The 20,957-nt window shown below is 40.4% G+C and overlaps 2 pseudogenes; both read right to left on the bottom strand.

Moving 5' to 3' along the window:
- Positions 1-515: 515 nt before the first annotated feature.
- LOC138378521 (zinc finger protein 75D-like) lies at positions 516-9,068 on the bottom strand (annotated as a pseudogene).
- Positions 9,069-10,192: 1,124 nt separating this feature from the next.
- LOC138378864 (zinc finger protein 75D-like) lies at positions 10,193-20,450 on the bottom strand (annotated as a pseudogene).
- Between the last annotated feature and the right edge of the window lie 507 nt (positions 20,451-20,957).

Genomic DNA, 20,957 nt, shown 5'->3' with positions numbered 1-20,957 from the left:
CCATCTCTCCTGAGAAAGAATGAAGAATGAGAGTAGGACTCATGTCTATCATATATTTGCCAAGGACCTTATACCTGAAGAATTTAGGTGACTGAGGGTGGGGAAGATCTGAGTGATCAGATAAATACAGATAGACAGCTACAGATACCTGGAAGCTATATTTTTATTCTTTTATTTATAACATACTCATTATTATCCAAAAAGAGAACATATAACTCTTGAAATACTTGAAACATGAACGCCATCCTAGAAAGACAATGTGAAACAAGTACACATAACATTTAAATTTAAATACAAAAAAATAAAACAAAATAAAATATTCATTATGTAACAGTCTTCTGCTAGGCACTGAAGACAGAATGCTGAATAGGAGAGACAACTTAGATTCCCTTCTGTAAACCATGACATGTAACCCTCCCAAATTTTCTGTTGAAGACAGATTTCTATCATTGGGTGCCTTATAATTTTGTATTCTTTCCTCACTTATAAGGCCAAGCTCAATATGGTGACTTTCCTCAAACCTGAGACACTGGACACACTTCCCTTCTCCTGTGGAGTTTCTGGTGTCTAAGAAGGCTTGACTGCCTGCTAAACTTTCTCCTGCATACGCTACAAGTATAAGGCTGCTCACCTGTGTGCGTCCTCTGGTGTTTAATAAGGTGGGAGTTCTGAACGAATCTTTTCCCACATTCATTACATTTAAAGGGCTTCTCTCCTGTGTGAATTCTTTGGTGTGTCTGTAGATGTGTATTATGACTAAAGCTTTTCCCACACCATGAGCATCTATATGGTTTTATTCCTTGGTGTGTCATGAAGTGCTTCTTACGATCTGAACTCCATCTAAATCTCCTATCACACTGTTGACATTTATAGGGTTTCTATTTAGTGTCAATTCCCTGGTGCTTAATAAGGTCAGAGCTAACTTTGAAGCTTTTCCCACATTCCTGACATGTAAAAGGTTTCTCTACTGTGTGGCCTTTCCCATGAAGATCTGTAAGTTTTGGAAGCTCTTCTTTACAAGTTGAAAGTTTCTTTCTTTTCTTCCCTGGAAAAGCTCGACACCATTTCTGAACCCTATGTGTATCACCATGATTTTCCTTGTTCGTTGTTTTCTGGGCAACTTCCATTCTGGGCTTTTCTGATACTTTGCATCCTGGTATTTGTATTTCTGATGCAGGAACAGATACAGGCTGATCGTTTCCAGTGTGTTTTTTGAGCATTAACCCTGTTAGAATAAACAGAAGAATCAGCCATCTGTATCTCAGTACAAGAAAACTACACAAATGGAGACAAAAGTCAATGATGATTGCTTTTAAAAAAAATACAGGAACAAGTTATTTCTAGTTCATTTCTCCTTGATCCTCCCCATGAGGCATAACAACAAACCCATTAAATAATGCTAGAGATAACACAAACAAAATTCTAAAAAGTGTTAAGAAAAAGACAAACCGGTTTTGGACCCCAGAACTAGAATCATAATGTAGCAGGCTCTCTTACATCCCCATACCCAACAGAAAAAGGCAACCCAGATCCCAGGTTTTTCCAACCCTCAACCTATCAACAGAAGGCTTCCTGGGTAGGTTTATTCCTTCCCCAGCATGAATGGGAAACCTGACAACATCAAGCAAACCAGACATCACTGGCAAAGGGGATCAGCCTGGAGTCCTGTCAACAGTAAGTGGCAAGGAGAGGAACTTGCCCTCCCTACTGGGCTACAGACTCTCCTCAACCCAAGCCGAAAGATACCAAAACGTACAAGCAGAACTGGCAGTAGGGACCCAGCCACATCAAGAGGAATGCTTGGGAAGCCTCTAGAATACTGTAGATATGAGAATCCCTCCACTCAGTAGGACACACCAAAGTGGGCAGGCAGAATTGGCAAGAGGGAAACAGCCACAACAAGCGGCCTAGACTATGAAGTCTCTTAATCCCCATGAGTCTGAGACTCTCCTTCCCCACTGAGATATAACCTAGCCTAAGAAAATTCTTTCTAAACCCTCAGGCAGCAGCAGCAAGGACCCATGGGAGCCCCAGAAGTACCAGATAAACCAAGGAGACCAAAATAACACCACACAGGCTCTGAAAATTATCCCTGGAAGCATATCCTACAAAAGAAGGAAAGAACCTCTATGCTAAACTAAAACAGGGTGACTGCCTGCTAAAATAAAACATGATTTAACTAGGACCCAGACTTTCCTAACATAATAGACAAAATGATCAAGCAACGGAAATATGACAAAAATGTAATCAAACTGAAAATCAAAACCAGAAAACCTAAAAACATGTGGATATCAAACAAAACACTTCCAAATAACCCATGATTGAAATAGAAAGTCTCAAAGGATATTTAAAAATAGAGTTAAACTGAGGAAGGAAATCACAGAGCATGTAAACAGGTGGAAAACCATACCATGCTCGTGGATCGGAAGAAACAACATTGTTAAAATGTCTATACCACCCAACGTGATCTACAGATTCAATGCAATCCCTAGTAAATTACCAACATCATTTTTCACAGATTCAGAAAAACTAATTTTACGCTTTGTATGGAACCAGAAAAGACCCCGTGTAGCAAAAGAAATTTTAGGCAATAAAAACAAAATGGGAGGTATTAATTTACCAGACTTCAAACTATACTACAAGGCTGTGGTTCTTAAAACTGCATGGTATTGGCACAAGTGCAGGGGCACAGACCAGTGGAACAGAACACAAAATCCAGATATAAAACCATCCTCATAGAGCCATCTAAACTTTGAGAAAGCAGACAAAAATATACTCTGGGGAAAAGAATCTTTATTCGATAAATGGTGCTGGGAAAACTGGATAGCCACATGCAGAAGACTGAAACAGGACCCACAGCTTTCACCTCTCACAAGCACCACATATACTCAGCAGCAAATTCGTTTCCCTGATCATCACCTAAGTGCACATTTGGGAATAACACCAATTGGGTGTCAGACAGATGTGGGGGATGGCTGTCTACCTACATAATGAGTGTGATGCGCACTGTCTCGGGAATGGACAGGCTTGAAGCTCTGACTCGGGGGCTTGAGGGCGTGGGCAATATACATAACCTAAACTTTTGTACCCCCATAATAAGCTGAAATAAAAAAATTGAGTTGAATGAACATAAAATTACAATATATCAAAATATATGGGATTCAAGTTGAAGAAGTTCTCAGAGAGAAATTTATAGCTCTAAATGTTAACAATAGAAAAGAGGAAAGGCCTCAAATCAATAATCTAAGTTCCTACCTCAAGAAACCAGAAAAAAGGGAAAATACGCCCAAAGCAGAATGAAAAAGGAAATACCTATGAGGGCAGAAAGCATAATCAATAAAAGGCTTGCTCTTCAAAAAAGTAATAAAACTGATAAAACTCTTATCAAGTTTGACAAAAATAAAAAGAAGACACAGATCACCAATATCCAGAAGGAAATAGAGCATACCACTACACATTCTACAGCAACTAAAAACATAAGAGAATACCATGAGCTTTAAGTTCACGAATTTTAAAAGTTAGGGAAAATGGAACAATTCCTTGAAAACCAGAAACTACTAAAATCCAACCAACATGAAGCAGATAACCCGAACAGTACTATGACCATTAAAGAAACTGAATTCATAATTTTAAAGCTTCCCCAAAAGAAATATGCAGATCCAGATGGTGTCACTGGAGAATTCTACCACATATTTAAAGAATTAACGACTGTGTTGAATGTCTTCCAAAAAAGAGGAGGAAATACTACCCAACTCATTTTATAAGGACAGTGTTACCCTGATACCAAAACCATACAAAGGCAGTACTAAATTAAAAGAAACAAAAACTACACACTAACATTTCCCAAGAATTTAAATGCAACAATTATCAACAAAATATTGGCAAACTCAGTGCAACAATGCAACAATGCATTGTTGCAACAGTGCAACAATGTATAAGGAGAATGATATACCATGACCAAGTGGGATTCATTGCAGGTATGCAAAGCTGGTTCAACATTTGAAAATCAATCAACATAACCCACCCGATCAACAAACTAAAGAGAAAAGATCATATGTTTCCATCAACTGACACAGAAAAAGTAATTGACAAAATCCCACATCCATTTATGATTAAGAAAACACTCATAAAGTTAGGAATTATATCAACTTGATAAAGAATATCAAGAAAAACCCCTTAATAGGTAATGGTGAAAGACTGAATGTTTTCATGCTAAAATTGGGAACAAGATAAGGATGTCTGCTGTCACCACTCTTATTCAACATAGTGGATCTAATGCAATAAGGCAAGACAAAGAAATCAAAGGTATTGCAGATGATATGGATTGCCTATGTAGAAAATCTCAATGAATCTACCAAAAAACCTCTTAGAACTAATAAGTGAATTCAGTACAGTCACAGGATAAAATAACAAAACGCAAAATCAATGGCATTCTGATCTAAAAACAATGAACATGCAGAAACCAAAATTAAAAATAATACCATTTATAATTGCTCCAATGAAAATGAAAAGCTAGGGCATATACTCACCAAAACATACAGAGTATATGTATGCTGAAAACTACAAAAAGTTACTGGAAGAAATTAAGGAAGACCTAACTTAATAAAGACATACTGTGTTTGTGGATTGGAAGAATCAACATTTAATAGTAAAGATGTGAATCTCCTCAAACAGATGTATAGCTTGAATGCAACTGCTGGCAAAATCCCAACAAAGTTTATTGTAGACATAAATAAGCTTACACTAAAATTTACATGGAAAGGAATAGGCCCCAGAATAGCTGAAAGAATACTGACAAAGAATAAAGTGGGAAGAATCACTCTACCCGATAGATATGAAGGCTAGCTATACAGCTACAGTAATCAAAACAGTGCAATATTGGCAGAGGGATAGACACAGCTCAGTGGAACAGAACAGATGTACACAAATGTGCCCAACTGATCTTTGATGAAAAAGCACAAAAACAATTCAATGGAGGAAGGACAGCCTTTTCAACAAATGATGCTGAAGTAATTGGACCTCCACAGGCAAAAAGAAAAAAAAAAAAACACAAAACCCCTAAACCTAACATCTTATATAATAATTAACTCAAAATGAATCAGGGACTTAAATGTAAAATATTTTAAATTATAAAATTTTAGGAGAAAACAAAGCAGAAAATTTTAGGGATAGAGAGGTAAGCTAGTTGGAGTTCTAGACTTGACACCAAAAACACAATCTATAAAAGGACAAAAGGGAAAATCAGTCCTTATCAAAGTTAAAAACTTTTACTTTGTGGAAGCCCGTGGGAAGAATATAAAGATGATATACAGACTAGGAAAAAATTCTTTGCAAACCATTTATCCAACAAAGCCCTAGAATCTAGAATATAGATCTAGATTCTAGGTCTGGTCACAGGTACCCCTCCCTTCCCTAATGAAAAAAGCAGAAGCCCCTCCTATCCCTCAATACCCACCCCAAAACTGAAACAAAGAAATTCCTTACTCCTAGTGCCAACATCTCCTGGCTGAGGAAGCTCCCATCCCCCAGCCCTAAGAACCTATATAAACCCACCCAGACTTCTGGGCGGCACGGCTTCTCTGGGCCCACTCCGTGGGTCCCGTGAGGCTCACCCGGGTCCCTCTCTCGGGACTCGTTACCCCCACCCGGGAGTGCTCCAATAAAGCCTCTTTACTTAGCCCTTTCAACTCTGCTCGTCTTTCTTTCTCTGGCGCCGGCCACTCCAAAAAACCTTACAATCGTTAGCCATTAGAGAAATGCAAATCAAAAACACAATGAGATATCACTACACACCTATCAAAGTGGCTAAAATTTAAAAAGTACTGACAGTAAACACTGGCAAGGATGTGGAGACACTGGGTCTCTCACACATTACGAGAGGCAATGTAAACTGATGCAGCCACTGTGGAAAACAGTTTGGTACTTTTTTATAAAATTAAATATGCATTAATAATGACCATATCAACCAGCAATTGCACACTTGAGACATTTATCCCAGAGAAATGAAAATTTATCTCTACACGAAAACCTGTACACAAATGTTCATGGCAGCTTTATTCATAAGAGCCAAAAACTGGAGACAGCAAAAATATCCTTCCTTGGGTGAATGGTTAAACAAATGGTGGCATATCAATTCCAAGGGATGCTGCTTAGCAGTAAAGAGGAATGAACTACTGATACATGCAACAATTTCGATACATTTCCAGGGAATTACTCTGAATGAAAAAAGCTAATCCCAAAAAGTTACGTACTTTATAATTCCATTCACATAACGTTTTTCAAATGGCAAAATTTTAAGAATGTAGAACAGATTAGTGGTCGGCATGGGTTCACCGGGTGTGGCAGGGAAGTGTGCATGGTTTTAAAAGGGCAACAGCGGGGATCCTTGTGCTAATGTAACTGTCCAGTATACTTTGGCTGTGGTGTTGAATACACAAATCTGCACGTGGGAGACAACTGTATAGAACTAAAACACACACACACACACAAATGAATACAAGTGAAACTGGAGAAATCTGAATAAGATCAGTGGATTGTATCAATATCCTGGTTGTGATATCATACAATACTCTTGCAAAAGTTATCACTGTGGGAAGCTGGGTAAAGTGTCCATGGGTTCTCTTTGTTATTACATTTTAAATCTACATGTGCATCTAAAATTATCTCAATAAAAACTTCAACTGAAAAAATATAGGAGCAGAGTCTTAACATGTTAAGCCCCTGTAAAGGTTTCTACAAGGAATGTTTCTCCTCTTCCCATGTATACACTTACCTGTAGGAGACTCTCTAAGGCTATCCCTGAACTCTTGGGGACCTTGGATCTATGGTTCTTCCCCTTGATCTAAATAGGTCACTTTAAGTTCAGGATGCAATAATAATGCTCTGAGAATAAAACCTTGAGGTCATGGACTGTCATCTCAATTCCAGACTACCGTCAAGGTAGAGTGAATAACACTTTTATACTTTTTTTTTACTCGAAATGTTTAAATGGGCAGAATCTTGGATCCAATATCTTCTTTATACTCTACTGTGGATGTGGGTAGATATGCAATGAGGAAGCTAAGAAGTAAATGTAAGGCAGATAGAGGAAAATAACTTAGGGAATGGGAATCCCGTTATACTGAAGTAGACTTGGTTAGACATGATAGTGGCTTAGACAAGGATGATGAAAGTGGAAGGGCTTGAGACATGGCTGGATTCAGGCTATAGCTAGAAGATAGACCTAAGAGAACCTGCCAATGGATCAGCTGTGGAGTATAACAGAAAGATTGGTGTCAAGGATGAGTGACAGGATTTTGGCCTTGGCAACTGGGTAAATGGTGGTTCCCTTTACTGAGATGGAAAAGATACGACAAGAGAAGGTTTTTAGGGTGGAGGTGAGGGTATGATAGATCAAGAATTCTATTTAGAATGTAGAAGTGAGACATGTGTATTAATAAAAAGCTCCCCTGGTGAACCAGGTAAGCCTTTTCTTTCCCCCACACCACCAAGCTGAGAACCAACCAGCTATTAGAACACTGGGACTCTCTCACAGGGTCCATTTTCCATAAACCGAGGACATAACATATTATTCAACTTCTACACAGAAGGAAGGAATATTTACCTATGCCGATGGCATTCTCATAGATATCCTGCATAACATTCATGTAGAGAGTCTTCTGAGAAGTATCCAATAATTGCCATTCTTCCTCAGAAAAATACAGAGCCACATCTTCAAACGTCAACAAACTCTAGAGAACAGAATGGGCTGTAGTTTAGTACTTGCCACTCTAGAAGTTGTCCTACCACCCGTCTCTGAATTACACAGTAGGTCAGGGGCAGAAGAAGTTAACAACACAAGATTTAGGGGGAAAAAAGCGAGATGGCAGAAAGGAAGAAGCAAAGAAGATCAGTCAACAGCCTAGGAGGTGCCCAATTCCCACAGTGCCAAGCCTATTTGGCTAGAAGACAGTTGGGGCCAACATGCCTCAAAGCACCTGCTGGACACTATGGGTCCTAGTCAGCAGGGACAAGCAGACACAAGGCCATGTTCAGGTTGCCTGAAAAACCTGGAGAGTACAGCTCACCTGGGACTTAGGCAAGATGAGCTCAGATGCCATCTTCTGGTCTTTGGGGCTTTTCTGCTCAGAAGAGACTAAAATCTGTTCAGCCTGCGCAGCTGTAAGTGGAAAAAAGCCAGAGAAAATGTCTCTTTCCTGTTTACGAACATCCTGAGCTGATTTCTAAAATACATCAGGATGCCTTCACTAAAGACAGGTCACCTTGACAAGTGTGTGTGTGGTGCCCAGAAGTGGCCTTTTCATTGTAAATAAGAACCAAATATCCACCACTCATAGAACTGGTTCCCCGGTTAGTTCATTATTTCTCCAGATTTCATGAGAGAAATCAGTAAAAGGAAATACATACATTTTTCCTCTCATAAAATAAATTGTTTATTGAGCTGGGCAAAATAGGTCTGAAAATGAAGGACTTAGGTCCCCAGTGTACAGTAGGAAATGTGGAAGACTTTTGTCTTTCATTAGTTTTTCCCTGTTGTACAATTTTCTTCACATTCTGCTATTGACAGCTCATGCCTGATCCCAGTTGCTCCTGCAACTTGTGAGAGTGAGGTGGCCCCACCTGCCCCTGCTCCATCTTCTTCTCTTCTTTCAAATTTCAAAGGAGCAGAGTTCACAGTGTGAGTATCAGGGTTCGTGGTTTGGATATTTCTGTCCCCCAGGCCAACCCCGACCTTCACCCACCTTTGATCTACAGTAATCCCACCTGGGAGACATCACAGCTGCTAGCATAGCTGTACACCTGGAAATTTCCCATGACATTCTAGCTGAACCAATTACTCTCACAGCTCCCAGGAGAAAAGAATTATGATCAAGCTCCTCACCTCTTTCATATACAGGATGGGTTTCTTTGTGAGTATTCCTGCTCAGCTGTTCTCGTAGTACCTGGCGTGTGTTCCAACATTCATTCTGGAACATGCCCATCGGTTGGGGCTCTCCTGGCTTCCACCTGAAGCCTGGGGCCACTGCTGTTCCTCCCACGAGCACTGCTTCCTTTCCCAGCTCATGGGCTGTGACCTAGAAATAATCCCCATCCTCATCAACACAGAACTTACTTTTGGTTTTGGGGTGGTAGTGGAGGGAGGAACAAGAGTAGGGCCCAGATTTGGGGAGTACGTGACATCAATGAAAGGAATAAAAAGACTGAGGAGGTACTGTGCCACTATGCTCCCATAAAGAACTATACTCAAAATCTGGGAAAATTAGGATAAAATGGAAAAGGCTATGAACAATGCCACTACCCCTCCAACCCAGCAATCCCCATCCCTGTGCACAGAGACCCAGCTCAAGCTATAGGCAGCGTTGGGCAGCCTGCCTGTTCCCCTTGACTGGCTTGCTTTATTGGCTTGGGTCCTTGCCTTTATGGATTTCTATCTCCTAGTTTTCTCCAAAAGATAAGAAATTGAATTGAAAAACTCATTCTTGTCAGCCAGAATTTCCAATCCTCCCATAGCCAGGGAAACATTTCATGGGGAAAGAGAATGGAATGGAGGATGGGGGAAGAGTAGGGCTCCAACCTCCCTCCACATAACTTGGTTGTAATAAGACATCCAAAATATGTCCTGCCTCGGGTTCTTTAAGGTGGGCTCCTGAGGAAAGGAAGTGTGCTGCCATCTCCCAGAGGCATACCTTGGTTCCGCACTCTCCAGCACGGCCAAGGACAGGCCACAAAGGGAGGGCATTGGAGGCTCTTTTCTCCCGGCCCAGAGATACGTGTTCCCACTACAGAGGACACTACCCCTCAGCATCCTGATTCCCTCCACTTCTCTGTTGGAATTTTCTTTGTTCCATATCTTTGTTTACCTTTTTTTCCTTTTTATTTCTTCTCTTTTATTGCAGTCTCCCTAGAGGTGTTTGATTTATATTTCTGTTTCTCTCCTTTGGTCTCTCTAAGCAGTGTCCATTTTTTGGACCTTTTCTCCTTTCCCAACTCCTTCTGGCCTTTTATTTCTGTTTCTAAGAACTTAAGTCTTGCTTCTTTAGCCATGCCACACTAGGCCCACCACTTTCAATTCACACTGGTCCTAATTTGGGAAAAAATATATTTCTTTTCTCTTACGCCAGGAAAGACTCTGCCAGGAACTCTGAAACCCTTTGCCTGACTATTACTGCATGTCTGTGATTTTGGATCCCACCTAGTTGTCCTAAAGGAACAACAGAAGAGTGACTCAATCTTTCTTATTCCCTGACAACCTCCCACCCCAATATATCCACCACTATCCTATTTCATTGCATATGTAACGAATCTTTTGTCTTACCTCATTCTTTGTTCCATCAGGTTTTCTCTGCAAGCATTCTACAAGGAACACAGCCTGTCTGACATTCTGGGGATGATGCTCTCCTGTGTGAATTCTTTGGTGTGTCTGTAGATGTGTATTATGACTAAAGCTTTTCCCACACTATGAACATCTATATGGTTTTATTCCTTGGTGTGTCATGAAGTGCTTCTTACGATCTGAACCCCATCTAAGTCTCCTATCACACTGTTGACATTTATAGGGTTTCTCTTCAGTGTCAATTCTCTGGTGCTTAATAAGGTCAGAGCTAACTTTGAAGCTTTTCCCACATTCCTGATATGTAAAAGGTTTCTCTACTGTGTGGCCTTTCCCATGAAGATCTGTAAGTTTTGGAAGCTCTTCTTTACAAGTTGAAAGTTTCTTTCTTTTCTTCCCTGGAAAAGCTCGACACCATTTCTGAACCCTGTGTGTATCACCATGATTTACCTTGTTCGTTGTTTTCTGGGAAACTTCCATTCTGGTCTTTTCTGATACTTTGCGTCCTGGTATTTGTATTTCTGATGCAGGAACAGATACAGGCTGATCGTTTCCAGTGTGTTTTTTGAGCATTAACCCTGTTAGAATAAACAGAAGAATCAGCCATCTGTATCTCAGTACAAGAAAACTACACAAATGGAGACAAAAGTCAATGATGATTGTTTTTAAAAAAAATACAGGAACAAGTTGTTTCTAGTTCATTTCTCCTTGATCCTCCCCATGAGGCATAACAACAAACCCATTAAATAATGCTAGAGATAACACAAACAAAATTCTAAAAAGTGTTAAGAAAAAGACAAACCGGTTTTGGACCCCAGAACTAGAATCATAATGTAGCAGGCTCTCTTACATCCCCATATCCAACAGAAAAAGGCAACCCAGATCCCAGGTTTTTCCAACCCTCAACCGATCAACAGAAGGCTTCCTGGGTAGGTTTATTCCTTCCCCAGCATGAATGGGAAACCTGACAACATCAAGCAAACCAGACATCACTGGCAAAGGGGATCAGCCTGGAGTCCTGTCAACAGTAAGTGGCAAGGAGAGGAACTTGCCCTCCCTACTGGGCTAGAGACTCTCCTCAACCCAAGCCGAAAGATACCAAAACGTACAAGGAGAACTGGCAGTAGGGACCCAGCCACATCAAGAGGAATGCTTGGGAAGCCTCTGGAATACTGTAGATATGAGAATCCCTCCACTCAGTAGGAGACACCAAAGTGGGCAGGCAGAACTGGCAAGAGGGAAACAGCCACAACAAGCGGCCTGGACTATGAAGTCTCTTAATCCCCATGGGTCTGAGACTCTCCTTCCCCACTGAGATATACCCTAGCCTAAGAAAATGCTTTCCACACCCTCAGGCAACAGCAGCAGCAGCAAGGACCCATGGGAGCCCCAGAAGTACCAGATAAACCAAGGAGACCAAAATAACACCACACAGGCTCTGAAAATTATCCCTGGAAGCATATTCTACAAAAGAAGGAAAGAACCTCTATGCTAAACTAAAACAGGGTGACTACCTGCTAAAATAAAATATTATTTAACTAGGACCCAGATTTTCCTAACATAATAGACAAAATGATCAAGAAATGGAAATATGACGAAAATGTACTCAAACTAAACATCAAAACCAGAAAACCTAAAAACACGTGGAAATCAAACAAAACACTTCCAAATAACCCATGATTCAAACACAAAGTCTCAAAGGATATTTAAAAATAGAGTTAAACTGAGGAAGGAAATCGCAGAGCGTGTAATCAGGTGGAAAACCATACCATGCTCGTGGATCGGAAGAATCAACATTGTTAAAATGTCTATACCACCCAACGTGATCTACAGATTCAATGCAATCCCTATTAAATTACCAACATCATTTTTCACAGATACAGAAAAAATAATTTTACGCTTTGTATGGAACCAGAGAAGACCCCGTGTAGCAAAAGAAATTTTAGGCAATAAAAACAAAATGGGAGGTATTAATTTACCAGACTTCAAACTATACTACAAGGCTGTGGTTATTAAAACTGCATGGTATTGGCACAAGTGCAGGGGCACAGACCAGTGGAACAGAACACAAAATCCAGATATAAAACCATCCTCATAGAGCCATCTAATCTTTGACAAAGCAGACAAAAATATACTCTGGGGAAAAGAATCTTTATTCGATAAATGGTGCTGGGAAAACTGGATAGCCACATGCAGAAGACTGAAACAGGACCCACAGCTTTCACCTCTCACAAGCACCACATATACTCAGCAGCAAATTCGTTTCCCTGATCATCACCTAAGTGCACATTTGGGAATAACACCAATTGGTGTCAGACAGATGTAGGGGATGGCTGTCTACCTACATAATGAGTGTTATGCACACTGTCTTGGGAATGGACAGGCTTGAAGCTCTGACTCGGGGGCTGGGGGGCGTGGGCAATATACATAACCTAAACTTTTGTACCCGCATAATAAGCTGAAATAAATTGAGTTGAATGAACATAAAATTACAATATATCAAAATATATGGAATTCAAGTTGAAGAAGTTCTCAGAGAGAAATTTATAGCTCTAAATGTTAACAATAGAAAAGAGGAAAGGCCTCAAATCAATAATCTAAGTTCCTACCTCAAGAAACCAGAAAAAAGGGAAAATACGCCCAAAGCAGAATGAAAAAGGAAATACCTATGAGTGCAGAGAGCATAATCCATAAAAGGCATGCTCTTCAACAAATTAATAAACCTGATAAAACTCTATCAAGATTGACAAAAATAAAAAGAAGACACAGATCACCAATATCCAGAAGGAAATAGAGCATACCACTACACATTCTACAGCAACTATAAACATAAGAGAATACCATGAGCTTTAAGTTCACGAATTTTAAAAGTTAGGGAAAATGGAACAATTCCTTGAAAACCAGAAACTACTAAAATCCAACCAACATGAAGCAGATAACCCGAACAGTACTATGACCATTAAAGAAACTGAATTCATAATTTTAAAGCTTCCCCAAAAGAAATATGCAGATCCAGATGGTGTCACTGGAGAATTCTACCACATATTTAAAGAATTAACAACTGTGTTGAATGTCTTCCAAAAAAGAGGAGGAAATACTACCCAACTCATTTCATAAGGACAGTGTTACCCTGATACCAAAACCATACAAAGGCAGTACTAAATTAAAAGAAACAAAAACTACACACTAACATTTCCCAAGAATTTAAATGCAACAATTATCAACAAAATATTGGCAAACTCAGTGCAACACAGTGCACAGTGCAACAATGTATAAGGAGAATGATATACCATGACCAAGTGGGATTCATTGCAGGTATGCAAAGCTGGTTCAACATTTGAAAATCAATCAACATAACCCACCTGATCAACAAACTAAAGAGAAAAGATCATATGTTTCCATCAACTGACACAGAAAAAGTAATTGACAAAATCCCACATCCATTTATGATTAAAAAAACACTCATAAAGTTAGGAATTATATCAACTTGATAAAGAATATCAATATCAAAGAATATCAACAAAAACCCCTTAATAGGTAATGGTGAAAGACTGAATGTTTTCATGCTAAAATTGGGAACAAGATAAGGATGTCTGCTGTCACCACTCTTATTCAACATAGTGGATCTAATGCAATAAGGCAAGACAAAGAAATCAAAGGTATTGCAGATGATATGGATTGCCTATGTAGAAAATCTCAAGGAATCTACCAAAAAGCCTCTTAGAACTAATAAGTGAATTCAGTACAGTCACAGGATAAAATAACAAAACCCAAAATCAATGGCATTCTGATCTAAAAACAATGAACATGCAGAAACCAAAATTAAAAATAATACCATTTATAATTGCTCCAATGAAAATGAAAAGCTAGGGCATATACTCACCAAAACATACAGAGTATATGTATGCTGAAAACTACAAAAAGTTACTGGAAGAAATTAAAGAAGACCTAACTTAATAGAGACATATTGTGTTTGTGGATTGGAAGAATCAACATTTAATAGTGAAGATGTCAATCCTCCTCAAACGGATGTATAGCTTGAATGCAACTTCTGGCAAAATCCCAACAAAGTTTATTGTAGACATAAATAAGCTTACACTAAAATTTACATGGAAAGGCATAGGCCCCAGAATAGCTGAAAGAATACTGACAAAGAATAAAGTGGGAAGAATCACTCTACCCGATAGATATGAAGGCTAGCTATACAGCTACAGTAATCAAAACAGTGCAATATTGGCAGAGGGATAGACACAGCTCAGTGGAACAGAATAGATGTACACAAATGTGCCCAACTGATCTTTGATGAAAAAGCACAAAAGCAATTCGATGGAGGAAGGACAGCCTTTTCAACAAAAGATGCTGAAGTAATTGGACCTCCTCAGGCAAAACAAAAAAAAAAACAAAACCAAACCCCTAAACCTCACATCTTATATAATAATTAACTCAAAATGAATCAGGGACTTAAATGTAAAAAATTTTAAATTATAAAAGTTTTAGGAGAAAACAAAGCAGAAAATTTTAGGGATAGAGAGGTAAGCTAGTTGGAGTTCTAGACTTGACACCAAAAACACAGTCTATAAAAGGACAAAAGGGAAAATCAGTCCTTATCAAAGTTAAAAACTTTTACTTTGTGGAAGTCCATGGGAAGAATATAAAGATGATATACAGACTAGGAAAAAATTCTTTGCAAACCATTTATCCAACAAAGCCCTAGAATCTAGAACATAGATCTAGATTCTAGGTCTGGTCACAGGTACCCCTCCCTTCCCTAATGAAAAAAGCAGAAGCCCCTCCTATCCCTCAATACCCGCCCCAAAACTGAAACAAAGAAATTCCTTACTCCTAGTGCCAACATCTCCTGGCTGAGGAAGCTCCCATCCCCCAGCCCTAAGAACCTATATAAACCCACCCAGACTTCTGGGCGGCATGGCTTCTCTGGTCCCACTCCGTGGGTCCCGTGAGGCTCACCCGGGTCCCTCTCTCGGGACTCGTTACCCCCACCCGGGAGTGCTCCAATAAAGCCTCTTTACTTAGCCCTTTCAACTCTGCTCGTCTTTCTTTCTCTGGCGCCGGCCACTCCAAAAAACCTTACAATCGTTAGCCATTAGAGAAATGCAAATCAAAAACACAATGAGATATCACTACACACCTATCAAAGTGGCTAAAATTTAAAAAGTACTGACAGTAAACACTGGCAAGGATGTGGAGACACTGGGTCTCTCACACATTACTAGAGGCAATGTAAACTGATGCAGCCACTGTGGAAAACAGTTTGGTATTTTTTTATAAAATTAAATATGCATTAATAATGACCATATCAACCAGCAATTGCACACTTGAGACATTTATCCCAGAGAAATGAAAATTTATCTCTACACGAAAACCTGTACACAAATGTTCATGGCAGCTTTATTCATAAGAGCCAAAAACTGGAGACAGCAAAAATATCCTTCCTTGGGTGAATGGTTAAACAAATGGTGGCATATCAATTCCAAGGGATGCTGCTTAGCAGTAAAGAGGAATGAACTACTGATACATGCAACAATTTCGATATATTTCCAGGGAATTACTCTGAATGAAAAAAGCTAATCCCAAAAAGTTACGTACTTTATAATTCCATTCACATAACGTTTTTCAAATGGCAAAATTTTAAGAATGTAGAACAGATTAGTGGTCGGCATGGGTTCACCGGGTGTGGCAGGGAAGTGTGCACGGTTTTAAAAGGGCAACAGCGGGGATCCTTGTGCTAATGTAACTGTCCAGTATACTTTGGCTGTGGTGTTGAATACACACATCTGCACGTGGGATAGAATTGTATAGAACTAAAACACACACACACACACACACACACACACAAATGAATACAAGTGAAACTGGAGAAATCTGAATAAGATCAGTGGATTGTATCAATATCCTGGTTGTGATATCATACAATACTCTTGCAAAAGTTATCACTGTGGGAAGCTGGGTAAAGTGTCCATGGGTTCTCTTTGTTATTACATTTTAAATCTACATGTGCATCTAAAATTATCTCAATAAAAACTTCAACTGAAAAAATATAGGAGCAGAGTCTTAACATGTTAAGCCCCTGTAAAGGTTTCTACAAGGAATGTTTCTCCTCTTCCCATGTATACACTTACCTGTAGGAGACTCTCTAAGGCTATCCCTGAACTCTTGGGGACCTTGGATCTATGGTTCTTCCCCTTGCTCTAAATAGGTCACTTTAAGTTCAGGATGCAATAATAATGCTCTGAGAATAAAACCTTGAGGTCATGGACTGTCATCTCAATTCCAGACTACCGTCAGGTAGAGTGAATAACACTTTTATACCTTTTTTTACTCCAAATGTTTAAATGGGCAGAATCTTGGATCCAATATCTTCTTTATACTCTACTGTGGATGTGGGTAGATATGCAATGAGGAAGCTAAGAAGTAAATGTAAGGCAGATAGAGGAAAACAACTTAGGGAATGGGAATCCCGTTATACTGAAGTAGACTTGGTTAGACATGATAGTGGCTTAGACAAGGATGATGAAAGTGGAAGGGCTTGAGACATGGCTGGATTCAGGCTATAGCTTGAAGATAGACCTAAGAGAACCTGCCAATGGATCAGCTGTGGAGTATAACAGAAAGATTGGAGTCAAGGATGAGTGACAGGATTTTGGCCTTGGCAACTGGGTAAATGGGGGTTCCCTTTACTGAGATGGAAAAGATATGACAAGAGAAGGTTTTTAGGGTGGAGGTGAGGGTATGATAGATCAAGAATTCTATTTAGAATGTAGAAGTGAGACATGTGTATTAATAAAAAGCTCCCCTGGTGAACCAGGTAAGCCTTTTCTTTCCCCCACACTATCAAGCTGAGAACCAACCAGCTATTAGAACACTGGGACTCTCTCACAGGTTCCATTTTCCATAAACCGAGGACATAACATATTATTCAACTTCTACACAGAAGGAAGGAATATTTACCTATGCCGATGGCATTCTCATAGATATCCTGCATAACATTCATGTAGAGAGTCTTCTGAGAAGTATCCAATAATTGCCATTCTTCCTCAGAAAAATACAGAGCCACATCTTCAAACGTCAACAAACTCTAGAGAACAGAATGGGCTGTAGTTTAGTACTTGCCACTCTAGAAGTTGTCCTACCACCCGTCTCTGAATTACACAGTAGGTCAGGGGCAGAAGTTAACAACACAAGATTTAGGGGGAAAAAAGCGAGATGGCAGAAAGGAAGAAGCAAAGAGGATCAGTCAACAGCCTAGGAGGTGCCCAATTCCCACAGTGCCAAGCCTATTTGGCTAGAAGACAGTTGGGGCTAACATGCCTCAAAGCACCTGCTGGACACTATGGGTCCTAGTCAGCAGGGGCAAGCAGACACAAGGCCATGTTCAGGTTGCCTGAAAAACCTGGAGAGTCCAGCTCACCTGGGACTTAGGCAAGATGAGCTCAGATGCCATCTTCTGGTCTTTGGGGCTTTTCTGCTCAGAAGAGACTAAAATCTGTTCAGCCTGCGCAGCTGTAAGTGGAAAAAAGCCAGAGAAAATGTCTCTTTCCTGTTTACGAACATCCTGAGCTGATTTCTAAAATACATCAGGATGCCTTCAATAAAGACAGGTCACCTTGACAAGTGTGTGTGTGGTGCCCAGAAGTGGCCTTTTCATTGTAAATAAGAACCAAATATCCACCACTCATAGAACTGGTTCCCCGGTTAGTTCATTATTTCTCCAGATTTCATGAGAGAAATCAGTAAAAGGAAATACATACATTTTTCCTCTCATAAAATAAATTGTTTATTGAGCTGGGCAAAATAGGTCTGAAAATGAAGGACTTAGGTCCCCAGTGTACAGCAGGAAATGTGGAAGACTTTTGTCTTTCATTAGTTTTTCCCTGTTGTACAATTTTCTTCACATTCTGCTATTGACAGCTCATGCCTGATCCCAGTTTCTCTGGCAACTTGTGAGAGTGAGGTGGCCCCACCTGCCCCTGCTCCATCTTCTTCTCTTCTTTCAAATTTCAAAGGAGCAGAGTTCACAGTGTGAGTATCAGGGTTCGTGGTTTGGATATTTCTGTCCCCCAGGCCAACCCCGACCTTCACCCACCTTTGATCTACAGTAATCCCACCTGGGAGACATCACAGCTGCTAGCATAGCTGTACACCTGGAAATTTCCCATGACATTCTAGCTGAACCAATTACTCTCACAGCTCCCAGGAGAAAAGAATTATGATCAAGCTCCTCACCTCTTTCATATACAGGATGGGTTTCTTTGTGAGTATTCCTGCTCAGCTGTTCTCGTAGTACCTGGCGTGTATTCCAACATTCATTCTGGAACATGCCCATCGGTTGGGGCTCTCCTGGCTTCCACCTGAAGCCTGGGGCCACTGCTGTTCCTCCCACGAGCACTGCTTCCTTTCCCAGCTCATGGGCTGTGACCTAGAAATAATCCCCATCCTCATTAACACAGAACTTACTTTTGGTTTTGGGGTGGTAGTGGAGGGAGGAACAAGAGTAGGGCCCAGATTTGGGGAGTACGTGACATTAATGAAAGGAATAAAAAGACTGAGGAGGTACTGTGCCACTATGCTCCCATAAAGAACTATACTCAAAATCTGGGAAAATTAGGATAAAATGGAAAAGGCTATGAACAATGCCACTACCCCTCCAACCCAGCAATCCCCATCCCTGTGCACAGAGACCCAGCTCAAGCTATTAGCAGCGTTGGGCAGCCTGCCTGTTCCCCTTCACTGGCTTGCTTTATTGGCTTGGGTCCTTGCCTTTATGGATTTCTATCTCCTAGTTTTCTCCAAAGGATAAGAAATTGAATTAAAAAACTCATTCTTGTCAGCCAGAATTTCCAATCCTCCCATAGCCAGGGAAAGATTTCATAGGGAAAGAGAATGGAATGGAGGATGGGGGAAGAGTAGGGCTCCAACCTCCCTCCACATAACTTGGTCGTAATAAGACATCAAAAATATGTCCTGCCTCGGATTCTTTAAGGTGGGCTCCTGAGGAAAGGAAGTGTGCTGCCATCTCCCAGAGGCATACCTTGGTTCCCCACTCTCCGACAGGGCCAAGGACAGGCCACAAAGGGAGGGCACTGGAGGCTCTTTTCTCCCGGCCCAGAGATACGTGTTCCCACTACAGAGGACACTACCCCTCAGCATCCTGATTCCCTCCACTTCTCTGTTGGCATTTGTCTTTGTTCCATATCTTTGTTTCCCTTTTTTTCCTTTTTATTTCTTCTCTTTTATTGCAGTCTCCCTAGAGTTGTTTGATTTATATTTCTGTTTCTCTCCTTTGGTCTCTATAAGCAGTGTCCATTTTTTGGACCTTTTCTCCTTTCCCAACTCCTTCTGGCCTTTTATTTCTGTTTCTAAGAACTTAAGTCTTGCTTCTTTAGCCATGCCACACTAGGCCCACCACTTTCAATTCACACTGGTCCTGAATTGGGAAAAAATATATTTCTTTTCTCTTACGCCAGGAAAGACTCTGCCAGGAACTCTGAAACCCTTGGCCTGACTATTACTGCATGTCTGTGATTTCGGATCCCACCTAGTTGTCCTAAAGGAACAACAGAAGAGTGACTCAATCTTTCTTATTCCCTGACAACCTCCCACCCCAATATATCCACCACTATCCTATTTCATTGCATATGTAAGGAATCTTTTGTCTTACCTCATTCTTTGTTCCATCAGGTTTTCTCTGCAAGCATTCTACCAGGAACACAGCCTGTTTGACATTCTGGGGATGATGCTTCCGCACCCAGTTCTGGATGTCCCAGGGCAGCATGGCCAGGAACTTGTCTAGCACCGGGAGTTGGAAGATCTGCTCTTTCGAGTTAATCTCTGGCCTCAGCCACTGACGGCATAATTTCTGAAGCTGGCTGACAGCCTCGAGCGGCCCAGGTGCTTCATGATAACTGAAGCTCCAGAAGAGTCTGCGAGCGCTCTCAGGATCAAGATCCTCTATTTGTATGCTGTATTTCTTACTTTGACTAGATCTCTCTTTTACAGACCCCTTACTCTCCCACATAGACCCCATCTGGAGGTTCAAGCATGCATCTGCCTTCAGCTCTCTCCTCAGCATTTGCTCCACTGCCCCGTACCACCTTACACAGCTGAGACCCCGTCAAACAGATCTTCTTCCCAAGGGTACTGAGGGAGAGCAGGAAAAAAATACATGTCAAGAAGAAAGCCATGTGACATATATTTACTTGCTCTTTATTATCACAGAAAAATTAACAGAAAAGTTCCCGTTCTGCCTCCCCTGTAAAATCAACTGCTAAGTATTAGGACACTCATAATGATAGATTATTCAGGAGGTATTAATATGTTTCTCTCCTTTTCTTTGCTACTCAACTTTGAAACAAGGCACAGCTCAGAGAAGGTAAATGTCAATCAATGTCTTTCTCTCTCTCTCTGTCTTTTTTTTTTTTTTTTTGGTTAATAGTAAAGGAAAGGTTGGTGGGTGAGAAAACTAGCACCCACTGGCCAAATGGAGCTTTGAGATTATTTAATACTTAATCTGTGTGTTTCCTGTCCCAGCTTCACAAACAGGGCATATTTGAGTTTCTCTAAATTTTAAAAGATCATCTCAGTTTTTTTTTCTTAAGTCAGCAGAAAA

This window comes from Eulemur rufifrons, chromosome 30, assembly GCF_041146395.1.
Source record: "Eulemur rufifrons isolate Redbay chromosome 30, OSU_ERuf_1, whole genome shotgun sequence".
Taxonomy (NCBI): domain Eukaryota; kingdom Metazoa; phylum Chordata; class Mammalia; order Primates; family Lemuridae; genus Eulemur; species Eulemur rufifrons.
This window is presented reverse-complemented; position numbering and strand designations above follow the sequence as displayed.